Source organism: Ambystoma mexicanum, chromosome 3p (genome assembly GCF_040938575.1).
Source record: "Ambystoma mexicanum isolate Mex_15411 chromosome 3p, UKY_AmexF1_1, whole genome shotgun sequence".
Lineage (NCBI taxonomy): Eukaryota > Metazoa > Chordata > Amphibia > Caudata > Ambystomatidae > Ambystoma > Ambystoma mexicanum.
In genome coordinates, this window is record NC_090925.1 from 524,681,389 (window position 1) to 524,705,331 (window position 23,943).

At 44.1% G+C, this 23,943-nt stretch overlaps 1 protein-coding gene across 3 annotated transcripts in view; it reads left to right on the top strand.

The window, feature by feature from the left end:
* SNX21 (sorting nexin family member 21) overlaps window positions 1-23,943 on the top strand; it is a 267,032-nt gene that overhangs the window by 102,202 nt on the left and 140,887 nt on the right. Inside the window, exon 2 of one of the 3 annotated variants that reach the window (XM_069651228.1) lies at window positions 12,568-12,716. The exons of the other annotated variants lie outside the window; for them this stretch is intronic. The gene's annotated coding sequence lies outside the window, so the exon portion shown is untranslated. The remainder of the gene's footprint in view (window positions 1-12,567; window positions 12,717-23,943) is intronic. 3 annotated transcript variants of the gene reach the window in all.

A 23,943-nucleotide genomic window follows, 5' to 3' on the forward strand; every position in this document is an offset into this window, starting at 1 on the left:
TTATTGTAGACACAGCTGTTTATAGCCTGCAACCCTTTCGAGCACGTAATGAACACTTGCTTTGGTGCTCGTTTTATTTGTGATAACACCTGAACAGAGAAATGTCTGTAAACCATGCACCCTATATATACTCATTAGGACAGTTTATGACTTTCAGTATAGGGCTTATGCTGTCCTGTTTGAGCAAAGATGGCTTCTTGTGTAGTGTAATTACTTTCAAAGCTTATTATCGAGCTTGGGCGAGTCTCCATTGCGTGCTTAATAGAAGTTGTTGAGTGCTTTTCATTGTGGACTGTAGGAGTTCGGTGTGCCCCAGCAAGGGGGCAATTCTTGGACCCTTCTATAGCTCTGACTAGTCCATTTTAAAACACTGTTTATTGGAGTAGATGGCTTTGGATAGCTTTGTGGACACATGGGTGAAGCCTCAGTTTCGAAGTGGTGTTAAATGGGGAAGTGGGTCAGCAGCACGTGGCTTGGTGTTGGGGCCACACATCTTTATTCCTATGAGAGGTACACTGATCACACTGTGGATAATGCCCAGGAAGTGCCCCAAAGCTCTGAAATTTAATTCACACTCTCCTTCCTACAAAATCCTCTTCAAACCCAGACCCAACAGGCTTGGGGGTGGAGTGGCCCTGTCTTCCCTGAGTGGGTCCCTGCTTCCATCATTCCTACTCCTTTTTTTTTTTAATGCCTTGCCTGTAGCCTTTAGGGGGTCTCACTTTCACTCTCTCCTCACTCTACTGGCCACACCCTTGATGCCCTCATCTCTGGTGGCATGCCTATCTGTAATCCAGAATCGCCTTCCTCTTTGGTCTGACCAGTCTCTCCTCCCCTCCCAACTAGGGCTCCTTGGCTTTCTGTCCGAGCCACCCCCTGCACTGCCAGCCTCCTTAGCTGTCATTCGACCGATGAAGGGAGTGACAGTTGCTGCTTTTGCCTCCACCTTCATCCCTCCCTCATACCCTTGCACATGACTCTCCCTCTGACTCTGTCCTTGCCAATCTGCACCTTGCCATCCCTTGACATTCTTGTCCCTGCCATGAGGATCCAACTAAAACCTGCAACCAAGAACAATAGCTGGTATGACTCCAAACTAGCATCTCTGAAACGCAAGTGCAGAGTTGCTGAACGGAGGTGGCAGACCTTGGGCTTAGCCTCTGACAAACTCGCCTGTCACCTGCTCCAAAGCCAATATCGCTTCTCTATACGTTCAAGAAGTGGACCCACATCCAAATCTGCATCTCTGGATCCACTAACAACACAGCAGAACTTTTCAAAATCTGCAAGGAACACACCAATCCACTTGCAGTCTCCACCTCTCTCCCTCTTTCCCAGGCTCTCTGCATTGCCTTGGCCTCCCACTTGACATCCTGTCCTCACTCTCCCCAACCTCCTCTCCCATGGCTGCTCCCCTGCCTCCCTTGGGGGCCCCCCTCCTGCCACCCCCTCTCCTCCTCTTGCTGCACCGTATGAGGTCTCAAATGTGGTCCACTCTATGAAGGCTTCCACAAAACAGGTGTTCCCCTGCTCCTCCAGAATCAAGGACAACATTTCCTCTCTCACTCCCGCTGACTTATGTAACCATTCCTTTGCCACTAGCTCTTTCCATCTATCCCTCAAGCACTCCCTTGTTCACCCTCTCATAAAAAAAGCTGTCTGCCGACCCCTCCTGCCCGGCAAACTTCGCCCTATCTCTACTACCCCCTTCTGGGTAAACTCTTGGAAAAGTTGGCCCTCGCCCCCAATCCCCCAACTGACCCTCCACACTGATCTCGTTGGTTGCCTTCGTGACCATCAATCTGGATTCTGGGCATCCAGGGGCACAGAAACTGCTCTCCTGGACACTCGTGAAACTATGCTCGCAAATCTCGATTCCAACTCTCCTGCTGTTCTCATTCTCCTTGATCTCTCCTCTGCCTTTGACACGGTCAACCATTCTCTCCATTCTATGCTCATAAAACGACTGTGACACCCTAGGCATCACTGACCGGGCACTGGATTGGCTGACCTCCTTCCTCACTAACTGTCCTTCCCAGCTGCAACTAGGCCCTTTCTCCTCCACCACACCACCTTTCGACTTGTGGCATGCCCCAGGGCTCTATCCTATCACCATGGCTCTTCAATATCTATCTCGCCCCTCTTGCTCACCTGATCTCCCCCTTCTCTCCTCATTTCCAGTGTTATGCTGATGACGCACAGCTTTCCTTGAAACTTCACTCTACTTCCCCCTGTTCCTCTCTAATCTCTGACTGCTCGCCATTCAGGCATGGTGCACAGTGAATGATCTCTGTCTGAATGACAGTAAAACAGAGATCCTCTTCATTGGGACATCTCTGCCCTCTTTTCCTCCTACCCTTTGGCCACCCTCTTTGTGCCCTCTACCCCCACCATCTTGGGAGGCCAAACATCTTGGCGTCCCCTTTGACTCTGTTCTCTCCTTCACCCCTCACATCCTGGACCTTACCACTCTATTCTCTCCTTCACCCCTCACATCCTGGACCTTACCAAGAGGTCCCACTTCCAGCTCCACCTCCTCAGAGGCATTCTTCCTTTTCTCACCTTCTCTCAGAAGCTCAATGTCTCCAGAGCCCTGGTCCTCTCCAGGCTGGACTACTGCAACAGCCTCTTTCTCAATCTCCCTCTTTTCTCCTTTCGCCCACTCCAGCTAATCCAGAATAGGGCTGCAAGACTTATCCTTGGCCTTAAACCCAGGGATGGTATCTCTCAGCCCTAAAATCCATTCACTGGCTCCCGGTGGTTGCAAGGATCAAATTCAAGACCCTCTGCATCATCCACAAGGACTTCTGGAGCCTGAGACCACACTATTTCCAACTTTCCCTCCCTAAATACTCCCCTGCTAGAGCCCTACGCTCCTCTAATTCCAACTCTCTGACTGTGAAATGCTTCTCCAAGCAGAGAGTGGGGGGCAGGTCTCTCTTTGGAACAGCCTCACTGACACTCTCGGACTTGAGCCGGACCTCCTTAGGTTCCGGAAACTGCTCAAAACTCTGCTCTTCCCCTTCCCTGCTAATCACCCCACTGCTGCTGTGACTGCTGTGACTGGTGGCCATGGTCCTCGGGAATTGTACAGAATCCCAGCACCCCCTACCCCGTCTGCACTGCCGTGCGGGCCCCTCTTGGTGGAACCACACCCCACCTTTGAGAGTCACCTGTACCAGCACTCCGCCTGAGGTTCTCCGCCTTGGCTCCCCTTAGCACTTCACTCCTGGACCGATCTCCAGCACTTATCCACACCTCTGTTCCCCGTTCCATCCACTTCCCCTGCACTTCACATCAATGCACTTGCACGGCCGAATGCTACAAGGCCTAGTAGGACCACGACTGTATATTACTGTATTGCCATTGTTTTTATTTCCTCTGTTCCCTTCCCATTTAGCCCTGTGGTGCTTTGAAACACAATTCGGTTGTATAAAGTGCCTTACAAATGCTCAATAAAATAAAAGTAAATTGAGTAAAGTGGCTTGAATTACCAAAAACAGGGGTGACTGAGGCGTATTTGCAGTTTACAACAAGCTCAGTGACTTCTGAAGGATTGCAAGTTTCATGGTTTCCTCAGACATTCGCCTTATATGGGATCTACATAGATTTGAGCGTAGTTTGAAGTTAAGGTTAGATCAGCAAGAGCTAAAGTCGGCTGCTGGGTGTTAGGCATCACCCGGTGGAACCATGAGCGAGCACATCACGCACTCCAAATCTAACTTTCACATGAAATACACACTTTAACTTTTTGCCACTTGTTTTGATGTGTCCTAATTCCTCTTGGTTTACATTCTAAAACAATCAAAGTTAAGCAATCCACCAGCTGCCCAGGGAGCCAAAAGTAGCTCCTGGTAACTGTTGATTTTAAGTGAGCTCCCACTTCTACCTTAGGAGAGCCTGGCTAAATACCTCCCAGCAATTTCAAACATTGAGCTATTGAAGGAGCAGGAGACCAATGCCTAGGTCACGAGTTTATCACTTGCACTTATGTAAGACATTACGGGCCTGATTCATGAAAGTGTTTTATAATGGCGCAATCCCATAGGAAAACGTTCAATGAATCAGGCCCATTTATACATTGTTAGATTGTTTATACATTTGAAAATGTGCTCCATTTGATGGCTGGTGATGCATTCACAAATGCACAGGTTGCTGCATTCACAAAGCAAAACAAATTGTTTTAATAGAACAGTGTTCTTAAATAAAAAAAATGAACTGGAGGCCTGATAGCCTTTAGTTGAAATGGATCATTTGTTTTCATTTTACAAAGTGCATGCCCTTGAGCAATGAACAGACTACATTTTAAAAGTCAGCCGAATTTCTCCATTGTGGAAAATGTGTGTGCAAGGCAATTTGAACTTAAAGCCATTTCAAAAAGTAATTTGCCTATGGTGAACAAAATGTGCTTAACCCTTCAATAATTCAGACATGGGAGGAAACCATGTAACTGCCTACCCAAAATGAATCTTGTCTTTTTGTCTATTCCAATGTTTAACTTTTGGGCGGGGGTGGGAGGGCCAGGGGGACAGCTGGCCGGTTTGGCTTTGCTTGTAGGTGTACTTGGCTTTGTTGTGGGTGGAGACCGAGATTATAAGCCATATCACATCACCAATTTTCTTTTATTGATATAACTGAATTATCAACCTTTCAAAACCTAAAATAGATTATCATTCATTAACATTAAAACACAATTCCAAAACAGCAGTCAAATAATCCACATTTATGATCCCTTCATTAAAACTACTCCTAATTCTATTCTATATTAAAGCATCAATCAATCTAAATAATGGACTAGTCACTTAATATGTTAATAGCTACTAGAAATCTGATAGTTGCTCAAATTAAAGGTACTCATTGACCACTAAAAATCATCGCCCATGCCTTTTGTTCTTCTGATAAAATTCTTTAAAAAATCAAACCTTTTTTTCAGGTGCAACTTTATTTCATTAAATTTTTGACAGCGTGTAATCAAGTGTCTTCATGTTTCATGAATCTTTTCACAGAAACAACAACATTGTCATGCACGGTTACATGTCTTTATATTGAAAATGTTATAGTGAAAGAAACATATATCAAATATTTTATAACGAAAACCTTTATACCGAATGTAAAATTATAATGCTTTTTTGGGTGGCGGGGCCTGGGAGGGAGTCCCTCCCTAAACCCCCATTTACCACCCTTAAAAACCTACCCCAAACGTTTCCTGAAAATATTTAATCCTTTACCCCACCGCAAAAATGCATTCGCTATAAAGGTCTTCATTCTAAAATACTCCATATATGTTTCTTTCACTATAACATTTTCGATATGAACACTGCATACTGTCATGCACCAGTCATACCTCCACAACATCGTTTTAGCCTTTTCCGGGCCTACACATTAGAGTTTAAAGCAATATGCTTGACTCATCTAACCATTTTAGGCATTCAGCCTTCCATCCTGACATTAAACTAACAGACATGTCCTCTAATAATGTTCTTATAAGAGGTCAAATGGAATTTCTCGGATCAGCAAAACATTCCTTAAAAAAGATAAACCATTTCCATTTTACTACAACTGATAATGAAGATAGTCCCAACTCATAACAAATTATCTGGATTGGTACTCCCCAAGAATTATCTGGATTGGTACTCCCCAAGAAAGGCCTAACACCCTTTTCCAGGATTGTCCCTCAATGAGGTTCCAATCTAGGCTACCAACAAAGAGTTTAGCTTCAACTCCGTAAACTACGGTTGGAACTACCATCTGTTTATAAAACGCTATTAGAGGATCACCGGAAAACCTACCAGATGTTTTATGAATAATCATTCCTTGAGAGGCAGCTGTTTTTGCCTTCTGCCTTCAATTTGATACAGGGTTTCAGCCCATTTTCATTAGTACAAACCCCAGAGTATCTGTACTCTTGAACCATCAACAATTTGTATAAATTCAATGTGAGAGTAATTATTTTCTTTAAGAATTTCGGTCTAAAACAATCACATTTTATTTTTAATGTTAATACTAAATCCATTGTCTTGGATGTATATCTCTAGCATTGAGAGCCTCCTCTGGAGGCCCAGTGGCATCTGGACCATAAGGACCAGAACGTCGCATGTAAAAGCCACAAGACTCGATGTGTGCCCAATTTTGGCAGAAATGACCGTGCCTTCGTCAGATACGACCCTATGTACACAATAAAGAGGTTAAAATGCACCCCTGCTCTAACCCTCTATAGTTAGAACGGCTTTCGTCAACTGGCCCTGACGATTTAATCTAACCTGCATTGTAGTACCTGAATACAGGTCTTTTACTATCGGCAGTAGACTAGGAGGACAACCCCAGTTTTCGAGTTTAGCCCATAACTTAACTTGGTGAACGAGTCAAAGGCTAATTAAAAGCCAGATACACTGGCTGGCCCGTAAGAGGGGCTTTCTCTTTAATAATCACTAAGGTGGTCGGGTTGACCGCGGTGCCCAACCCTGAAATCCTGATTTTTGAAAGAGTCAATTATCTCAGCTTCCCTGGGTTGTGTTTATGGTCCATGTCTGCCTAGTAAAAGCTTCTTTGATGATGTTTCCAATCTTTTGAGTGAAATGCGTGGTGAGATGATGATGATTTTAGGGGGAGATTTCAATTGTATTCGTGATTGTAAACTTGATAGTAGCTTGTGTAGATATACTAATTTGAGAATATGTCAGTTCAATTTCTTCCTTGAAAAATTTGAGCTGATTGATGTTTGGAGAGAATTACATCCGTCTGACAAAAAATTCACATTCTGGTGCATGATTATTTCTCCAGGTTGGATTATTTTTTAGTCACTAAGACACTATTGGACAAAACGCTGGATGTTAATATTAGAGAGAGAAAAATGTCTGATCATGCACAGGTGGATATTTGTTTGCAGATGGACGAAGTACCCTTGTCTTTTAGGAAGTGCAGATTAAAGACGGGAATATTGGAAGAGAAAGAGGTAGCGATTGATCTGTTATTGCAAATGACCCTTAATGATGGTTCTGCTAGGAAAAGTGTAATATGGGATAGCTTTAAGGCATCTATTAGAGGATCCATGATTAAATGGACTTCTCATCATCGGAAGTCATCCATGAAAGAAAGAAATGATTTGAAATTGAAGTTGTCAGAGTTACAACAAAAATATGCTAAGTATGGGAGAGTAAAGGATAGATCGATAATGAATCAAACTCGGGAAAAGTTGGCAAATGCGAATAATTTGATGGCGGAGCGAGGTCTTTTCTTTACACCCCAAAAATATTGGGAAACTGGTGAGAGAAGTGGTAGGTTACTGGCGAACAGATTGAAGGGTATGCAGGGGGGCATTTGTTCAGGGTATTCGGGATGAGAATGAACAGTTACTGTGAAAGAATACTGACATTTGTTCGGGTTTTAGGGACTATTATAAGAAATGATATACTGAGGAAGAATCAATAGCCAGACAAGATTTTGAAAATCTCTTTGAAAATACACCTATCCATGTGTTGGCATCACGTGAATCCAGTATGGTAGAAGCAGATATTGAAGTTGATGAGGCCATATTGGCCATTGGGCATTTGCAATTGGGGAAATCTCCAGGTTTGGATGGGTTGCCAATTGAGTTCTATAGGAAATGTGATACTTTCTTGGCTCCGATTTTGTGTGACTTGTTTAATTCTTTTTTAAGAGGGTAAGATCTATGTCCTTCAATGACTGAGGCCATGATTACTGTAATACCGAAAGAAGGTAGGGATAGTAAAGAATGTAAGAACTATAGGCCTATTTCATTATTAAATGTGGATGCTAAACTCTTTATAAAAATATTGGCAAATAGATTGGGCAGTTGTAGTATCATTCATGCGTCACAAGAGGGATTCATGAAAGGTAGGTCTGGCTACGATAACATTAGGACATTGATTGACATATTAAGCCTTTATAAAGATAAATGTGTTGATGCTGCCTTGGTCTTCATGGACGCTGAGAAAGCGTTTGACAGAGTGCATTGCAACTTTCTGGATTTTGCTATGGAAAAAATGGGATTTGGAAATAGGTTCAGAGGAGTGGTTTGCTGTCTTCAGAATTCTGCATTGGGGCGTGTTTGGGTTAATATGATGTCTGACCCTTTCCAACTCAGTAGAGGTACGCGACGGGGGTGTCCTTTAACACCTTTTTTGTTTAACATTGCATTGGAACCCTTAGTAGCATTGTTACAGAATGAGCAAAGAATACATGGTCTACATTTTGGGACAAGGGGGGGTGAAAGTACTTTCTTATGCGGATGATATGGTAGTGGTACTCTCTAATCCTGAGAAAAGTAGTATGGTTCTTAAGGAGATACTTAAAAGAGTGGGCAAATATTCAGGTTACAAAATAAACTGGGATAAAACAGAGATGTTCCCACTTTCAACTGCGGTGAGAAGAGGGGATGTTGAAGGATGGAACTGTAGATGGTCTGGAGTGTATGTTAAATATTTGGAGGTCTTTCTGATCAAAGATATGCGGAAAATTGTTCAGTTTAATGTAACTAAATTATTGGATACCCTTAGGAGAGATATTAGGAAATGGTCTAGATTTGGGTGAAAATCAATAGGATAAAAATGTCACTTCTACCAAAGATTTTATAAGTCATGCAATCAATTCCTCTGAATTTTTCTAACAAATTGCCTTAAGACCTGGATCGGGTTTTTCTGGATTTTCTTTGGGGTGAGAAGAAGGCTCCTAAGATTCCAAAATACATTTTGCTACGGGATACAAAGGAAGGAGGTTTTGGTTATCTGGATTTGGGAAAGTATTAATAGAGGTTTTATTTTGAAAAAAGCAGCCCTATATGCAAATGTCGAGTTGGAGGAAGAACCAGTATGGTTGACTATTGAAAGAGAAGCTTTGTTACCATTACATTTGGGGAATATCTTTTCGATGGGGAGATTGCCTAAAAGATCTACTAGGTTGCCACCTATTAAGGTGACTAAAGACTTAATGTTATGGTGGATACTTAATTTCAATGGAAATGTTTTTATGAACCTTAAATCATCTAATTGCTTTACAATAGAGAAACAGATTTCTATGCTGGCGAAGCTGGATTTCAAAAGGTGTATTGTCACTGGGTGATTTACTGCGGGATGGGCGCTTATTAACCTTTGAGGAACTTCAGGAAGTGTTTCATTTAAGTGGAAGAGAGAGGAATAGATATAAGGAATTAGAGGGTCTATTGACTCATGTATTCAATATGTTGTCTATACCATTAGAGAGGGAGGTGGCGGGTTGGAGCATGTTTAGTTTAATCAATACGTAATGTAACTACATATTTGAAACCTATGCGAGAGAGTGATTCAGTGATGGAGTCATGGAACAAATTGAAGGAAAAATGGGAACTAGATTTAGATTGTGTGATTAATGATGATGCCTGTGCATATGTGTGGAGCGTTGGATACAGCAGCAAAATGGATCTTAAATTGCGGCTTATTCATCAGAAGATTTTGGGGAGGTTATATTGGAGACCGGTAAGAATGTCTGATTTGGGTTTAATAACTGAAGATCTTTGTTGGGGGTGTGGAAAGGAGAGGGTGTAACGCTCACCTGATTCCCGTAGAGGCGCCGGTCTTGACTGGGCGTATACCGTATCTTCAAAGGTGATGTGTAACACACGGCTGGCTCTTTGGGCTGGACCTCTGTGCACTGTATGTCTGACTCGAAGGGTACGATGTCTGCAGATAGAAAATATGGGATTAAGGAACTGGGTTATTGAATGTCTCTCTCTTCTTCCCTTTCTCTTCTCCTGTTGAACCCCAAAGGTTAACGCTCTCACCTTAGGTAAGTGAACGCCGTGCTCTCCATCTGCCTCGGGGCAGGGTGCTGTAACCAGTTTCTTCACTGGATAAGGGGAGCAGGCCTCTTGACTTCAGAGGACTGCTGTCCGTCGTTTACTGCACGAACGGTAAGTTTCGAGTAATTCTAATGTCTTTAAAGTCTTTAGTAATGATGTTTCTTGTTTTGCAGGGTTCCGGCGATGGCGGATGACGGGCTGAAGTGAGTTGAAGATGGAGCCCGTGTGATGAATAGAAGCGCCTGGAAGCACGTAAGTAAGCGCTTGTTGCCTGCTTCACGATGCGCTCTAACTGTCTTTTTATTTTGCAGGTACAAGTTCGGAGCGGCTGCAGGGTGCCGGAATACCCACTGGGTTAGATGTGGAAAGGAGTAATGGCACGTGAGTATTAAAGTTCCCCAATGTCTTTAAACGCACCTTGTTTTGTCTTTCAGATGCGGGATGCAGCGCCGAAGGCCTCCGGAGCGTGCGGAGAGTTGGTAAGCTTTTGTCTTTCAGATGCCGGAATGCAGTGTGAAGACCTCCGGAGCGCACGAAGAGTAGGTAAGCCTTTGTCTTTCAGATGCCGGAATGCAGCGCGAGGCGTTGGTGACAGCCGATGGACCAGGTAAGTGAAGAGCTGTCACTGAAGACCGTAATGCTAACCTGTTCTTTATAGGTGTTGCTGAAGACTGGATTCAGGATGGTAAGCCTTTTTCCTTAGGCCCAGGATCAGATGCAGAAGACACGATGAGCGTTCTGCTGCAGAGGATGCAGAATAACGCAAAGCAAGATTCATCCATTGGGTGTGGTTTAAATAGCCTCCTGTAGTGCTTAGGTGTCTCCTTCCACAGCCACGCCTAGGTAAGAAAAGAGTTCCTGCTTTCCAGAAGAGTTCCAGTGTTCTGAATCTAGGGAGTGGCTCCTGCCCCACCCAACAGGAAACGTAGTTCCAAACAGAAGAGGATCAGAGGCTCAACTGGCAGGCAAGTAAGCAGCATGGTCTGCTGCAGGTAAGTCCACCCAAGCATTATGAGCCCGGTGCTTCCAGCGCTGGGACTGGGCATATTTATGAGCCTGGTGCCACTGGCGCCAGGACTGGGTCCAAAAGGTCCCAATTGGGACTGGTTGGCACTCGGAACCTGGGTTATGGATCTGCTTCCAAGGGAGTTGGGAAAACCCTGACCTTTTGGAAGAAGAGATCATGACAGAGGGGGACTTTGGTTCATATGTTGTGGCATTGTCAGCGAGTGTTGACTTTTAGGCGTGAGGTGCTGGACAGGTTAGATATTGCTTTATCAATCTTGTTTCCAAGGAAACCGTTACAAGTTTTGTTGTTGGTGAAAAGTGGGCGCTGTTTGAGGGCCCGGTTTTATGGAATTGGGATAGATAAGATTTTAGTGATAGCAGTGAAACAGATCTTTGAAGGTGTGGAAATCAAGGAAAAAAGGGGTAGTAGAAGAATGGATTAATAATGTGATTGTAGTATCTGAATTTGAATTGGTTATGTTTTGGAAGGAGGGTAGGGAGGAGAAATACTGGTCCTTATGGAAGTCTTTTTTTTTTTATTTATATGGTAGTGGAATCCATAATGTTGGTCATGATGCATAAGTTGTTTAATAGGTCTGTTGGTATGAAGAGTATTTTTTTTTTGTATTATGTTTTGTCCTTTCATCTATGTGTGGACGAATCTAGATTAATATTAGATTCAATTTATTTCTGAAGGTGTGATTGATGTATAATATTGTGATGATATAGCTGTTAGTGTTATTGCTTTGATTTCCTTGTATTCACAAGTTATCTGTATTTGTTAAAATCAAAAAATCTTGGCTTCTCTGACCAACTCCATCAGCTGGGTCAAAAATCAGCCAGGCAAAGACCTTGCCTGGGACATCTAGAAGGGCTATTGGTCAATTAATTGTGGAGATCAGACCTCACGCCCTTCTTAAAAATCAGTGTTACTATCGACTTTTTCCACGGTTTGGGACTCTTGGTTCCTCCAATATCATGTGGAACATAGTTTCCTGAATTTTTGCCCACTCTTCTGGGTGTGCCTTTAACATCATATTGGATAGACCATCCAGGCCCGGAGCTTGTGAATTTGTAGATTATACTATTATCGTCTTGATGTCATCCCGATCAAAGGGCAATGTCCATTGAGCTCGGGTTACCCTCTCTTTAGCCGACTCACGACTCGGACCTGTTGCAAATAGCGCACCAAAATGGGACACCCATGCTTCCTCGGATATAGAATTTGTCTGCCTGGCCAATTGTTGAATATTGTTGTTAAAAAGTTCAACATAACCCATCTCTCTGCACTATTTATATTTTAGGCTCAAACCATCAACATTTGGTCAGCATACCTTTGAGCCAAAATGGCTTTATGTCCTCTGAGCCAATTTTTTAGGTTCTGTTTAAGACGCTTCATATTTACAAATACCGCCTCCGAATCCTGTGTCCTCAAGCATCTAACATCTGTTCTAATAGACCTCTTTTTGGCTTTCATATCGGTTCTGGGGTATTGGGAGACTAACGCAGCTCTGCCCTGCCTAACCCCAGTCCACTTAAAGACCCGGCATTTCTATTTAGTACTTGCAGAGTTTGCACTTAAAGGCACCTTTCTATCAGCAACGGGGGTGTGGGGGCGGGGGTAGAAGCCCTTGTAATCTGCGCGGACAACGTGAAGCCTGATGATTTGCGACTAGTGGCACAACCCACTCCAAACATGCACCTGATCGCCACAGCCTTCAGTCTGACAGACATGTATATTGTTCTTTTTCATTCTTTGTAAAAAGGCACCAAGCATGACAGTTTTACGAACAGACTAAAACACCCCAACTGAGTTGCTGTTTGTTAGCACATTCTGCAATACGTACAGATGATTGGAAACTAAAAGCGCCATTCTCGTCCACCCACCACAGAAAGGATATTAACACAATCGCAAGTATGTTTTATTTATTTATTTATTTTTCATTCTTTTTTTCTGGGGAGAGATTCTCAACTTGTTAAGAATGAAGGCTGCATTTAAAAGTTAATTGTACCAATGTGCAAACATTTAGTTTCAAAGCAGGCCCCCTCCTTCTCACGAACTCAAGTCTTGCACATTTGAATGGCTCTGCATCTTCGAGATGCTCTAGCACGAGTGATGTCCAATAGTCCTTGTTGTTGTGTTGGAAGTCTGCTTACATTGACAGTCATTTCGTAATATGGGCCTATAGACACTGATAATAACGCTACATATGGTCATATGGTTATCCATTCTTGTATGAAATGTATATAATATTACAGTGATATCATAGCCATATTTCTCTTAGTGTAGTAATGAACAATGTTATGTGATGCCTCTTCCTGTTTTTGTCAAGGCGTGGAAGGACGTGTGCCATCACTTCCCATGATGTCACTTGGGGGTGGGGGTCAAATTACATCACTTCCGTTGATGTCGGAGGTCGCAGATCCTGTGATGTCACTTCCACTAACCTTGGCAATTTGGTGAAATTACGTCTCTGGATTTAATTACTACATATGTAGGGAAATAGAATAAAATGGCAGTGCTCTTTCAGATGGTGATGCCATCTCCAAATGCTCTCTCATGTTACCATAGTTACTTGGGTGTGCCCCAAATACCTAATAATGACTTCTAAATGTTCAAGGAAATGTGCATGCATTTCAAACACATTCCGGGGACCGAAGTAGTTCTTCCCTAACTTAAACAGTTCCATTGGCTCCTCTAAAAAACTGCTGCTGTAACCGAGCTTTCATCAGGATGCACTTGTTCTGCATCATGGAGCAGCAGACTGTCGAGAGGATCCCTATATAACGAGTGTCTTCAAGCGTTTTGACAGATAGTTAAAGCTTTCACTGCGAGACCTTCTATTATGTGGATGTGATTGTAATGTGGTGACGAGGATATGGATATGATGTGATTGGTCTTATATAGCACGCCTCTGCCATTTTGTAATTGGGACGTGACTGGGGTAAGGATATGGTTGGGATGATGTCTTTAGATGTATGTTGTTGTGAAAGATGTGATTGTAGTTGAAGTGTGCTTTTGTTGTGATGTGTATGTATATATGCTTATGTTCGTCAGGTTATCTGGTTGCACTGTGGGTATGAATTGTATGATGTGGTTGTGATGATAACAATTATTCACCCCTGGGGAAGGACGCTCAGCCATTTGGGTGGCTGAAAACATGGGTGAGAACTGCCAGTTTAGCATCTGTGTTTTGCCAGTCACCCAAGGCCCTTCCTCCTGGGGCCGCCATTCTTCTTTTTATTTATTTATTATTTTGTTTAGGTGCTTCAGGATCTGTTTGAGTGCAAATAGCTATTGCCCCTTTGTCCGGGGGCGTACCTGGGCTGGTAACAACTCAGAGCCCTCGCCAATGCCCTCTCATCATTCAGGTCTGCTTCGGCTCGGGCTGGTGGGCCGTTGCCGGCCCTGGTAATCCCATAACATGGGGGTGATTGCTAAATCACTGTGCAAACGTAGCTCGGGAGCAACAGCAAAATGGTGAGATTTTAGGTCGTGAACTAAACATTAATAATAATCATCAAAGCACAATGTACATTAGGGGTATTCACAAAATAGCTGGAATCTCACTTGCACTAAGGTGTTTTTGGAAGAGCCAACTCTTATGTCCTTTCCTAAACTGAAGACGACTTGGAGCAGATCGTATTGCGACCAGGATGGAGTTCCAGAGGGCTGGAGGGTAGCACAAGAAGGACCATTTCCAGAATAGCGATGGTCTTGCTTTGAGATGACCATTTGCTGGCCAGTGTTTTTAGTTTGGCGATTGGGTAGACTGGCTTTCTGGCGGTATTTGCCTGGAAGGTGAGGAAAACAGTTTCGAATCCGATCCTAGCCAGGATGGGGACTCCATTTTCTTATGTGGTCAAATTTCTAGTTCATGTGTCATCCACATTGGAATGGTTGCAAGGCATGAGCGTAGGCCAGCAATACAATGTGGGGCCTTGCACTTTAGGCACAACTTTATTTCATCTACGTACTGGTGTATTGCTGTCCTCTAGGACCAGAGTTTCCAAATGTAGGTTAAAGATGACCAGAGAGAGAATGAAACCCAGAGGAACTCCACAGGGCAGAGTTTGGACCTGAGGGAGCCCATCTGGACATCCTGGTTTCTGCCAGAAAAGCACATGTCTGTAAGGAGGGTGAGTAGTGCGTGATTGTCGGCCACGTTGAATGCAGCAAGAGGTCCAGAATGATTAGCAGGCAGAAGTTCCCTTTGTCGATAATCTTAAGGGTGCCATCGACCACCTTGATGGTGGCTGTTTTATTGCTTTGTTTGGGTCCGAACCTGGATTGGTAATCCCAGAGCAGATTGTTATTTATTTATTTTTTCGATTAATTGGTTAGCAACTACTTTCTCGATGGATAACCTTCCTGATACGTGGGAGGCTCGTGATCAGCGGCTACTTTGTCTTTCCAATTGAGTGTGTTTTTTTTCTATTGTAAATGTATAATCTCTGTTTTTAACATACCCTCGCTGAGAGAGGCTTCCACTATCCTAACCGGATATAGGGCAAGGGCAGGAGTGGTATATATATATTTTTTTTCTTTCTTTTTTCTTCAAAGATGGTGTTTGGGAGCGTATCATAGGCGTAAGAGGTTGTTTTTCAGGAGTCGAGCATGCAAGAGATCTCCAATACATCAGGGAAGCCAGAGGATTTGGAACGGAGGCTGATGGTATCAATCATTTTGATCAAAAATATATTGAATTTTCTCCCTCTTGTTCTCTGGATTCAGGCACAACTGGGGTTGGTCTGGGGTTCGAGCAGTGTTTGCTTCGAAAAGGGCTTTGCTCCTGTTCCATGCTAGGGGTGGTCTAATATGTAGCCTTAGCAGATGGGTCTGCCATTTGGAACATTAGGGATACAAAGGTGCTCTGCTTTGTGGACCTTGCACAGCATTGTTCAAGAGCTCTAATGTATTGTTTGTTCGCGATCTCCTGCGTATACTGGAGTCGGTAGTTTTATTTCTGGCGTGGCCCCATTTTTCTGGAGGGAAGCATCTGCCAGCTCCTTTGATGTTTGGCTAAACATTTCTACCAGAAGGGTGATGTTCGCAAAGGTGCAGAAGTTCAAGAAACTGTTATCCAGCGCCTTCACTGGAACGTTTTTGAAGGAGAAACGTATCCTGAGTCTTGTGGGCTGCCCAGGGGGCGCCCAGGAGTGTGGTAAGGAGAATGGGATGAATGCATGATCCGTCTAGTAAGATGGGTTCTGCGCAGTTTAGGAGGGAGACATGGTTTCAACATGAAAACACTAGTACGTATAGGATGTGCGCTGACCTCACAATTTAATGAAAAGGCTTATAATCAGCTCTCAAACGTAACTGACAAATGTAGCAACGAAGTTGATATAGATCACAAAACTTCAGATTAAGCCCGAACAAATAGGGCCTACGTTATGATTTGTGGTTATATTGGAGCCATCTCTATGAACAATTGTGCTGTATTAAATACCCCGGAGTTCGGGCCCAAGCTGAAGTTTTGTGATCTATATCAACTTCATTGCTACAGTTGTCAGTTACGTTTGAGAGATGATTATTAGCCTTTTCATTAGATTGTGAGGTCAGCGCACATCTTATACGTACTAGTTATGTTTTCGTGCAATGCTGCAGGTTGGGATTCACCTGCAATTGTATGGGAGTGCAGCAGACCACCGTTCTGTAATAATTTGGCTCTATCTTTGAATTACCATCAGAGCGCTCATTACCTGGCAATCCCACCATATACATTTTCATTTTATGCTTTCAACATGTTTATGCCTTGCTGGTTGCAGAGGGTCTGGCCTTGGCACAAATGGCCAGCATTCCGGTGATGAGGAAACCTTGGGGAAACTGCTTAAATCAGGGGTTTGCAACATTTACTTATCCATATGTTTTGGACAATGCCCATCAGCCCTAGCCAACATAGGCAATGGTAAGGGATCATGGGGGTTGTAGTCCAAAACATCTGAAGAGTCGCGGGTTGCAGACCCCTGGCTTAAATGAACACTGGGGTGGTTGTGGGCAGGAAGAGTGGGTTCATGTGCCCTGCTCTTGATGTGTCTGCTGCTGAAGGCTGATCGGCTTGCTCTTCTAGTGTTTCCATAAGTGAAGCCTGAGGTGGGCATAGTCCTCCGTGGATGGTGGAAAGCATTGGGTTCCATGCTGCTTGCTTCCCTGGGATGCAGGTAGCAGGAGTCCCAGCATTTGTAGGATAAAACAGGAATTGTCCTTTTCTTAGTCTGCTATTCATGCCAGACACCCAGGCAAGAGACGTACTGTGATCTAAGAGGTAAGAAAAGTTAAGTAGTTGGGTGGGGCTGAGGTCACAGGACCTAGATACTTTTGCACCAGATGATCAATTGATGTGATGTGGCTGAGGTGAAGATGTGATTAGGATGAGATTGTGGTGGGGATGTGTTTGTGCTGCGGACTTATTTGTTGTTTTGATGTGTTGGGGATGCATATTTGAACTCATTGCGGTTGTGGCTTTAATGTGGATGGGATGAGGCTTTAATGTGAATGTGGTTCTGAAGTGATTGATGCAGATGTGGTTGAAATGAGGTTTTGACATAGCTGTGATTTAGTTGTGCCTGAAGGTATGATGATGTGATGTGTGGTTGTAAAGTTGATGGGGCAGGTGTGAATGTGATTGAGATTTGATGTGGATGTGATTGTGATGATGTGGTTGGGCCACTTAGCGACTCGGAGGGTTAACATTTTCTTTTCACTATTAGTATCCAACGTTAATCCAACAAAAATGGACTGTTTGAATTTGGTGAAGTGATTGAGGTTCCATAGTTGATTTTCAAAGTTAAAATCCAAAGTAACTGGAAAAATAATGTTGCAAACAGACGTACCTTTTTTCTCCTCCATTAACTCCTAAATTAATCCACGAATAGGATAATTTGGAATGAGAAGTAACTAAATAAAAACCCTCCAATTGAGGATGAAAAAGCCATTGTAAAAAATGCCAAAACATATAAAACCTGAAAATAAAATGGGCGCAATAGAAATCGAACCCAAAAAGTGCATTTATTTTTTCCTAAGGACTAGATGGTATGGGGTGTTTATAAATGGTTTCATGTACAAAAGCAGAGTCTTGTATGTTTGAGAGGAGTGACATTTGTCTAGCTTTGATCCCATAACACACATGGCAGAGCGCTGGACATTTCCACTGTGTGATGTATTCTTTAAAGGCACTTCAGCACAATTGGGGCTAACAATAACAACTAGCCGCATTGGATACGAGAGTGGCAGTGTCGGCAGTCTGACCTGATCCTCTGGCTGTGAAATTGGGACAAAAAACCCCAGTGGGGGACTGTTAGTGGCTAAAAATCAATCGGGAGATTAAAGACCATGACAGCCACTGAATGAAGACTGATGCCAACTTCAGATAGGTCCAGGGCTCATGGTTAATCTTTATGGTGGACCGTGGACCTAACCATCAGTTTACAGTACATCAGCCTCAATTAGCACTTGTCTATAAAATGATGCAAACCATTGAAATGTATTATTTCAAAAACACTTGAAGAAACAGCTTGGTACATTTGCGGACATATGAAGAGAAGCTCATGTTGCGGCGTAGGAAATATCTGTGACGCAAACCTTTGTCCAACTGGGCTTTGGCTCATGAAGCACCCATATCTTGAGTGGATCTCCTCGGAATTGATCCAGGCATGTAAACATAGGGTTATAAATATGTATTCACATTAGCTGAACCCATATATCGACTGAATAAGTGGAAGGTTTCTTGCCTACAACTGACGAACCCACTCTTGATAAATGGGCAGGAATCTACTTTTCTATAGGCTGTCTGCATGTTTTTGTTGTTCACCAAAGCCCAAGCCACATCCAATGAATGAGCCAAAACCTGTAGATCCGACCAACAGCAAAAAACACATGACAAAATAATGAATTGTTTAAGACGGTACAAACGAGAACATATGGTTGACCAGGTCTTAGCACTAGGATTACTGGGAGGAACGTAAAGAAAGGTACAGTTAAGAAAGGTACAGACCCCTAAAATGCTTCAGTTTACCCATATGCGTGGTAAAGGTAATACTCCACCAAGCATACTTTCTTCTAAGTTGGACATTTCCAATCGTTTTATCCCAAATGTTCCAAGGCGGAATCTTGCATCTAATAAAGAACCAAAGATTGATCCTAAAACGGAACTGGAGAATTTGAGGAGGTCACTATGCTTTAAACTACAAGGAAATCTGATTACAAATAGTTTAATGCAGGAAGAAGGGTTGGATAACTGCCAGTTTCAACAGCTGAGCGTGGTAGCTAAATCAACAGGAAATCTTGCCTGATACAAATCCAATGTTTTCCACAGGCCTCCTGTATACGGATGACAAACCTTACCTCTGCACCACGAGGTGAATGTCAAGCACAGAGAACCTAAGTAGCTGGGCATCAAGTAATAGACTGCTTGTGTTCTATTCATACTGAAACGACACCATTCCACTTGTTCAGTCCCCTCCCAACAGTGAACCTCAGACAGAAAATCAATATTTGTTGAAGGACTTGGCTCGAGATGGAAAGAGAAGTTGCCTGCAATTAAGGCCGATATGACACCATTATCAGCCACTGCATTCTGGTTAATTAAGGGATATCCGCAAGACCACTGATTTTTTTTTTTTTAATATTCATTGGGTTTCTTGGGAGAAGGTTAAAGAAGGTGAGGAATTCAAGAGGTCTTCCATCCAGGGAACATCGATGATTACAATTAATTTCCATGCCAGGAAGTAGTTGGATTCTTTTATTTTGGATTTATGCCATGCCATACACCTCATGGCAGTAGTCTCCGAGCATAAGAGAGGGTGGAGGAACCCCATGGGAGGAAGCCATTTGTACCTGTTGGAATCACCAAATGGTGGTGACAGGAATTAGTCTGCCAGCATGTAGGGACCTAATTTGTTCCTCCGATATGTGAAAAGGCGATGGAGACTTAGTGCGTGGGTAGCCTACAAAGGACTAACAGTAGGTATTGGGCTTGTCTCATTGGTGTGACTGAGTTGTTCCAGTGTCTTAAGCGGGTAATGATTCTGTGCGTAACATTGTTGTTCAATGGGAGCAATCCTGTGATTCTGCTGTTTTGGGAGGGCATTAATGCCAAATGTGAGGTCTTTGTGGTGTGCTATGTAGGGAAGAGGAGGGTCTTCATAATCCCTATCTGGGTTTGAGAGACTGCATTTCTGCTTGAAGGTGTGGTGCTAGGGAATTTCAGGGAGGTAAGGGGGAAGGAGCCCTAAATGTGTGGGGATCTGCTACCAAACCCTTTCTATCTTGTAGGATTGATGGTGTTGTAGGTACAACTGGAGGATCTTGGCTATCTTGTTGAATGATGGGGTAGGAATAACCTTTACATTCTACCTTTGTGTTCTCGGGAGCCAGAGCAAACCTTCAGTGCAGGTGTGATGTGGTCTTGACTGCAAAGGCCAACATGAGCCATTCAGTGACATTTTGTGGTAGACCAATTGAGCTGATGGAAAGCCCACTGTGCAACCAGTAACTGGTAAGAGATGCATTAATTCAATGTGGATGGAAACACCACTCTTGGCAATGTGTCTGCATATTCTCCCAATCCAGCAGACCTTCAGTTGTCCAGAGTAGCAAAAAAGCCTCTGCTCAGTTAACCTGCTGGTATGGTATTGTTTATTTATAAAGTGCCTATACACAGACCAGTGTTTCAAAGCGCTCAAGGAGGGTGGGCACAGGGGAAAAAACATCAGTCGCTCACAGCCCTTGAAATTCTGAGACGATAATAGTCTGCACAGGCAGAGTAAATGCGTAAAATATATTTAACAGATTGAGCTACAGCAAATGGGCCTGAGGGCTATTCTGCAGTTTTACCAGTGCAGTTAGGGGGTGAAGACTGTTCGGGAGAATTCTCTGTTTAGGCTGAATTTCCTAACCTAGTGAGTCCCCCAGCAGCTCTGCTGGATTTTTGGGGTTTATTTTTTTTCTCCTGCCAAGAGTGAGACTCTTTTAGCCTCACTCTTGGGCATGATTTGAGTGTGTTTCTTTGACTCTAGATGTGTTTAATGGGCTATGGGGTCTTTTACTCCATAGGGCTTCATGTCTTTTTGTGATGTGTGTTACACAGCACCCTCAGTGCAGTAACACAGGGGTGTCATAGTGACCCCCCAACATAGACTCCATACCCTGGGACTGACTGTCTCCCAGGGCATGTAAAGTCACCATTGACTTTACTAGTCTCAAATTCTGAACAGAACCAGTACAAACCATCATATTGTGGACGTACTGGCCAGGGCAATTCGATTGCCCCGGGGTCTGTTAGTCGAGGGGGCACGTCTCCGTCCCCCCGATCGAGTTTTGGCTGGTGGCAGTGGATACTACTTTTTATATTCGACCGCGAATATATCTCTATGGGATTTCCCATTGTTCGAGGCTACCAACTTTAATTATTTAATTCCTATAGCCTCGAACATACCGCCGGTTTATTTATTTAATATTAATTCTCCGGTTGGTATTTTTTGCCAGAACTCGGTTCTAAAATGTCGTTTGTGTTCGCTTCTGTGACTCCAACCCAAGTTGAGCCCTTTGTTCCACTTTTTGGCGGGCTTCTCCACAGAAGCCCTCCAAAGTGGTGCCACTCTGTCTGGGGTACTTAGGAGGGGTGGAGGGGGATTTAGGCACCCTGGACTGAGTTGCCTAGGCAACTCAAGTCGCACTCCGTCCTGATTGGCCCAAGTGGTGAGCCGGCCGGCTCACCACTTAGCATGTTTGAGTGACAGCTAGGCTGAGTGAATGGGGGTTTTCTGCATAAAAGCAGGGCTTTGGGGACTGGAACTTTAGAAGTCGCCACAGGACCTAAGAATCCGACGAGGGAGAAGCTGAGCCGACCTGCTACGACGACACCACCGGTGGAGCCCTGCGGAACCGTCTCACCACTTTTCCCAACGACAGAGGAGATCTCCAGCCCGGAGAGTCTTCTTCCTTCGACTGGTGGGGATAACCAGTCTGCTTCCTTTTTTCGCTTCCTGGAGCATCTCGTGGCCGCCTTGCCTGTGCCAAGCACCCCGGCAACCGGGATACCACGTTTCACCCCTACCGCGAATCAAAGGGTAGTACCTTTAACCGGAAAACTCAGCGGCTGGTTTCTTCCCTGGCAGTGCAACGACCATCATCTTTCCTCCACGTCGAGATCTTCTCTTCTTCTGGACGACGCTGCAACTTGCACCCGCTGCCAGGAACAACTGCCCCCGATGGAGGATCCTTTCCACCCAAGGTACCGTGTTCCGCCTGGCTTCCCTTGCAACCGACTGTACGGGGTAGATTTAGCCCCCGGCTTTCGAACCTGGGTTAGCCTGGGACACCCTGGCTAAACCTTTCTGAGCCTCTCTAAACCCTTTCTGAACTCCCTGCAAGACTTTCAACGCCTATTGTAATTGTGTGATCTTGGGCGCATTTGTGCTCTGCTCTCTCTAAGAGTGGGCCCGGCCGATGGACTTTGGCTCACAAGTAACTTTTGTCTTTTCTGCCTTGCTAAAGTGTTCCAAAGTATTAGAGTGGTGTATCTTCCTACATTCTGCCTTTTGCCCTCCCTTTTTCGTTTACTTATTGGAGTGCCATCTATAGTTAAGCGCTCACCTCTGTCTGGGAATAAGTGGTGTTAATTAAGACTTGTCTGATAAGGAATAAGGGATGTATATATAATAATAGTAACTGTGTTTAGAGTGATTTACAATAATAGTGCTGGAGTGTTTCAATAAGTGTGTTTTTAAATAAATAATTATATACCTTGATACCAAAGCTCTGGTCAAGTGTTTGCTTGTGCTATTGTATCTGAGTGCCTATTGTATATGCTTTGCATACTGCCTAACTCTTCTTGAGGGTAGTCTGACTGCTCAGCTACAGCTACCAGGTAAATCTGGGTGGTACAGACTGCTACCAAGTGGGTTTACTGCTAACACCTGTAGTCCTAAATCTTTTGCAGTGTTCCCAAAGGCAACTGCACATGTTTCTGCCTAACAAAGACGAGGAAGAACAGACAGATGATAATGTTAAAGGATATTTGTACAGCGCACTATCACCACTGTAGTGGTCCCCTGGCGCTCTGGCCGCTCTGAAAAAAAGGGAAGGGGGGGTGAGTTAGTGGGAATAAGCTGGAAAAGTGCAAGAGAGCAGTGATGTGCTGTTGGCGGCCTCAGCATGGTGGGTCCGTTGGCTGGGCTTGGGGTGTTTTACGGGCAGTAGTCCTAGTGTGCTGTTGTGCAAGTCTGTGTGGTTTGTTTTGTTGTTGCAGTGTAGTGAGGTTTGTGCGGATTGTTGTGTTGTAGGCTTGTGGTTGTGTTTGGTTAGAGTTTGAGAGGAGTATGCAGAGGGGTGAAATTGTTAGTGGATTGGTTAATTGGCATTGCTGTCTGGAAGTGAGGTGCTGAATTTCCGTATTCTCTCCAGGTGGGGTGTGGGAGCATCTCTTCGTCTCTGTCCTGATCTGGGCCATCCGATACTCAGTCCCTTTCACACATGGCATCCACTCACATTCATAACCTTAACCAAGTTCGGCCTTAGACACCTGTCTGTATGTGGGGCAGGCAGGCGTTTGTGTGTCCCTTCACATCTGGACCAAAGAGCATTCCCAATCCAGTCGGTGCGCGGCATTGAGTAGCCAAGGCTACTCCATGCATATGTGGCGGGTGGTTGGCATTTATCATCTTATTCAGTTGTTTATGCAGGCTGTCGCTCCCAGCCCCTTTGAAATGTGGCACATGCCAACGCTTGCAATTACGTCCAGGGGCGGCACCTGCCTTCATCCACAACTCCATACGGTCAGTGCCCATGCCAATGTCCACAACTTAGTTCAAGTGTGGCAAGTGCTAACATTCACACAACTCTATAAAAGCATGATACCTTGTAGCAATTATGGGGCGGGTGAGGTTGTTGGCTGGAGTTGGCTAGGGATGCTGATTTCTGTCCTCATGGGTGTCGCTTGTGTCCTATTCGACTTGGTATCATCTCTCTTGTTGTAGTAGGGTTTCTCTGGTCGGTTCTGGGCGTTGTCAGTGTCATCCTAAATGTTTTTAGTAATTTTCTGAATTGTAGGTGGTTTTTGGTGCTTCTTATTTCTTTCGGCTAAGTGCGAGAAGGAGGAGCCCTCAAGTTTTTTCTTAAGGTATGGTTTTTGTTGCAG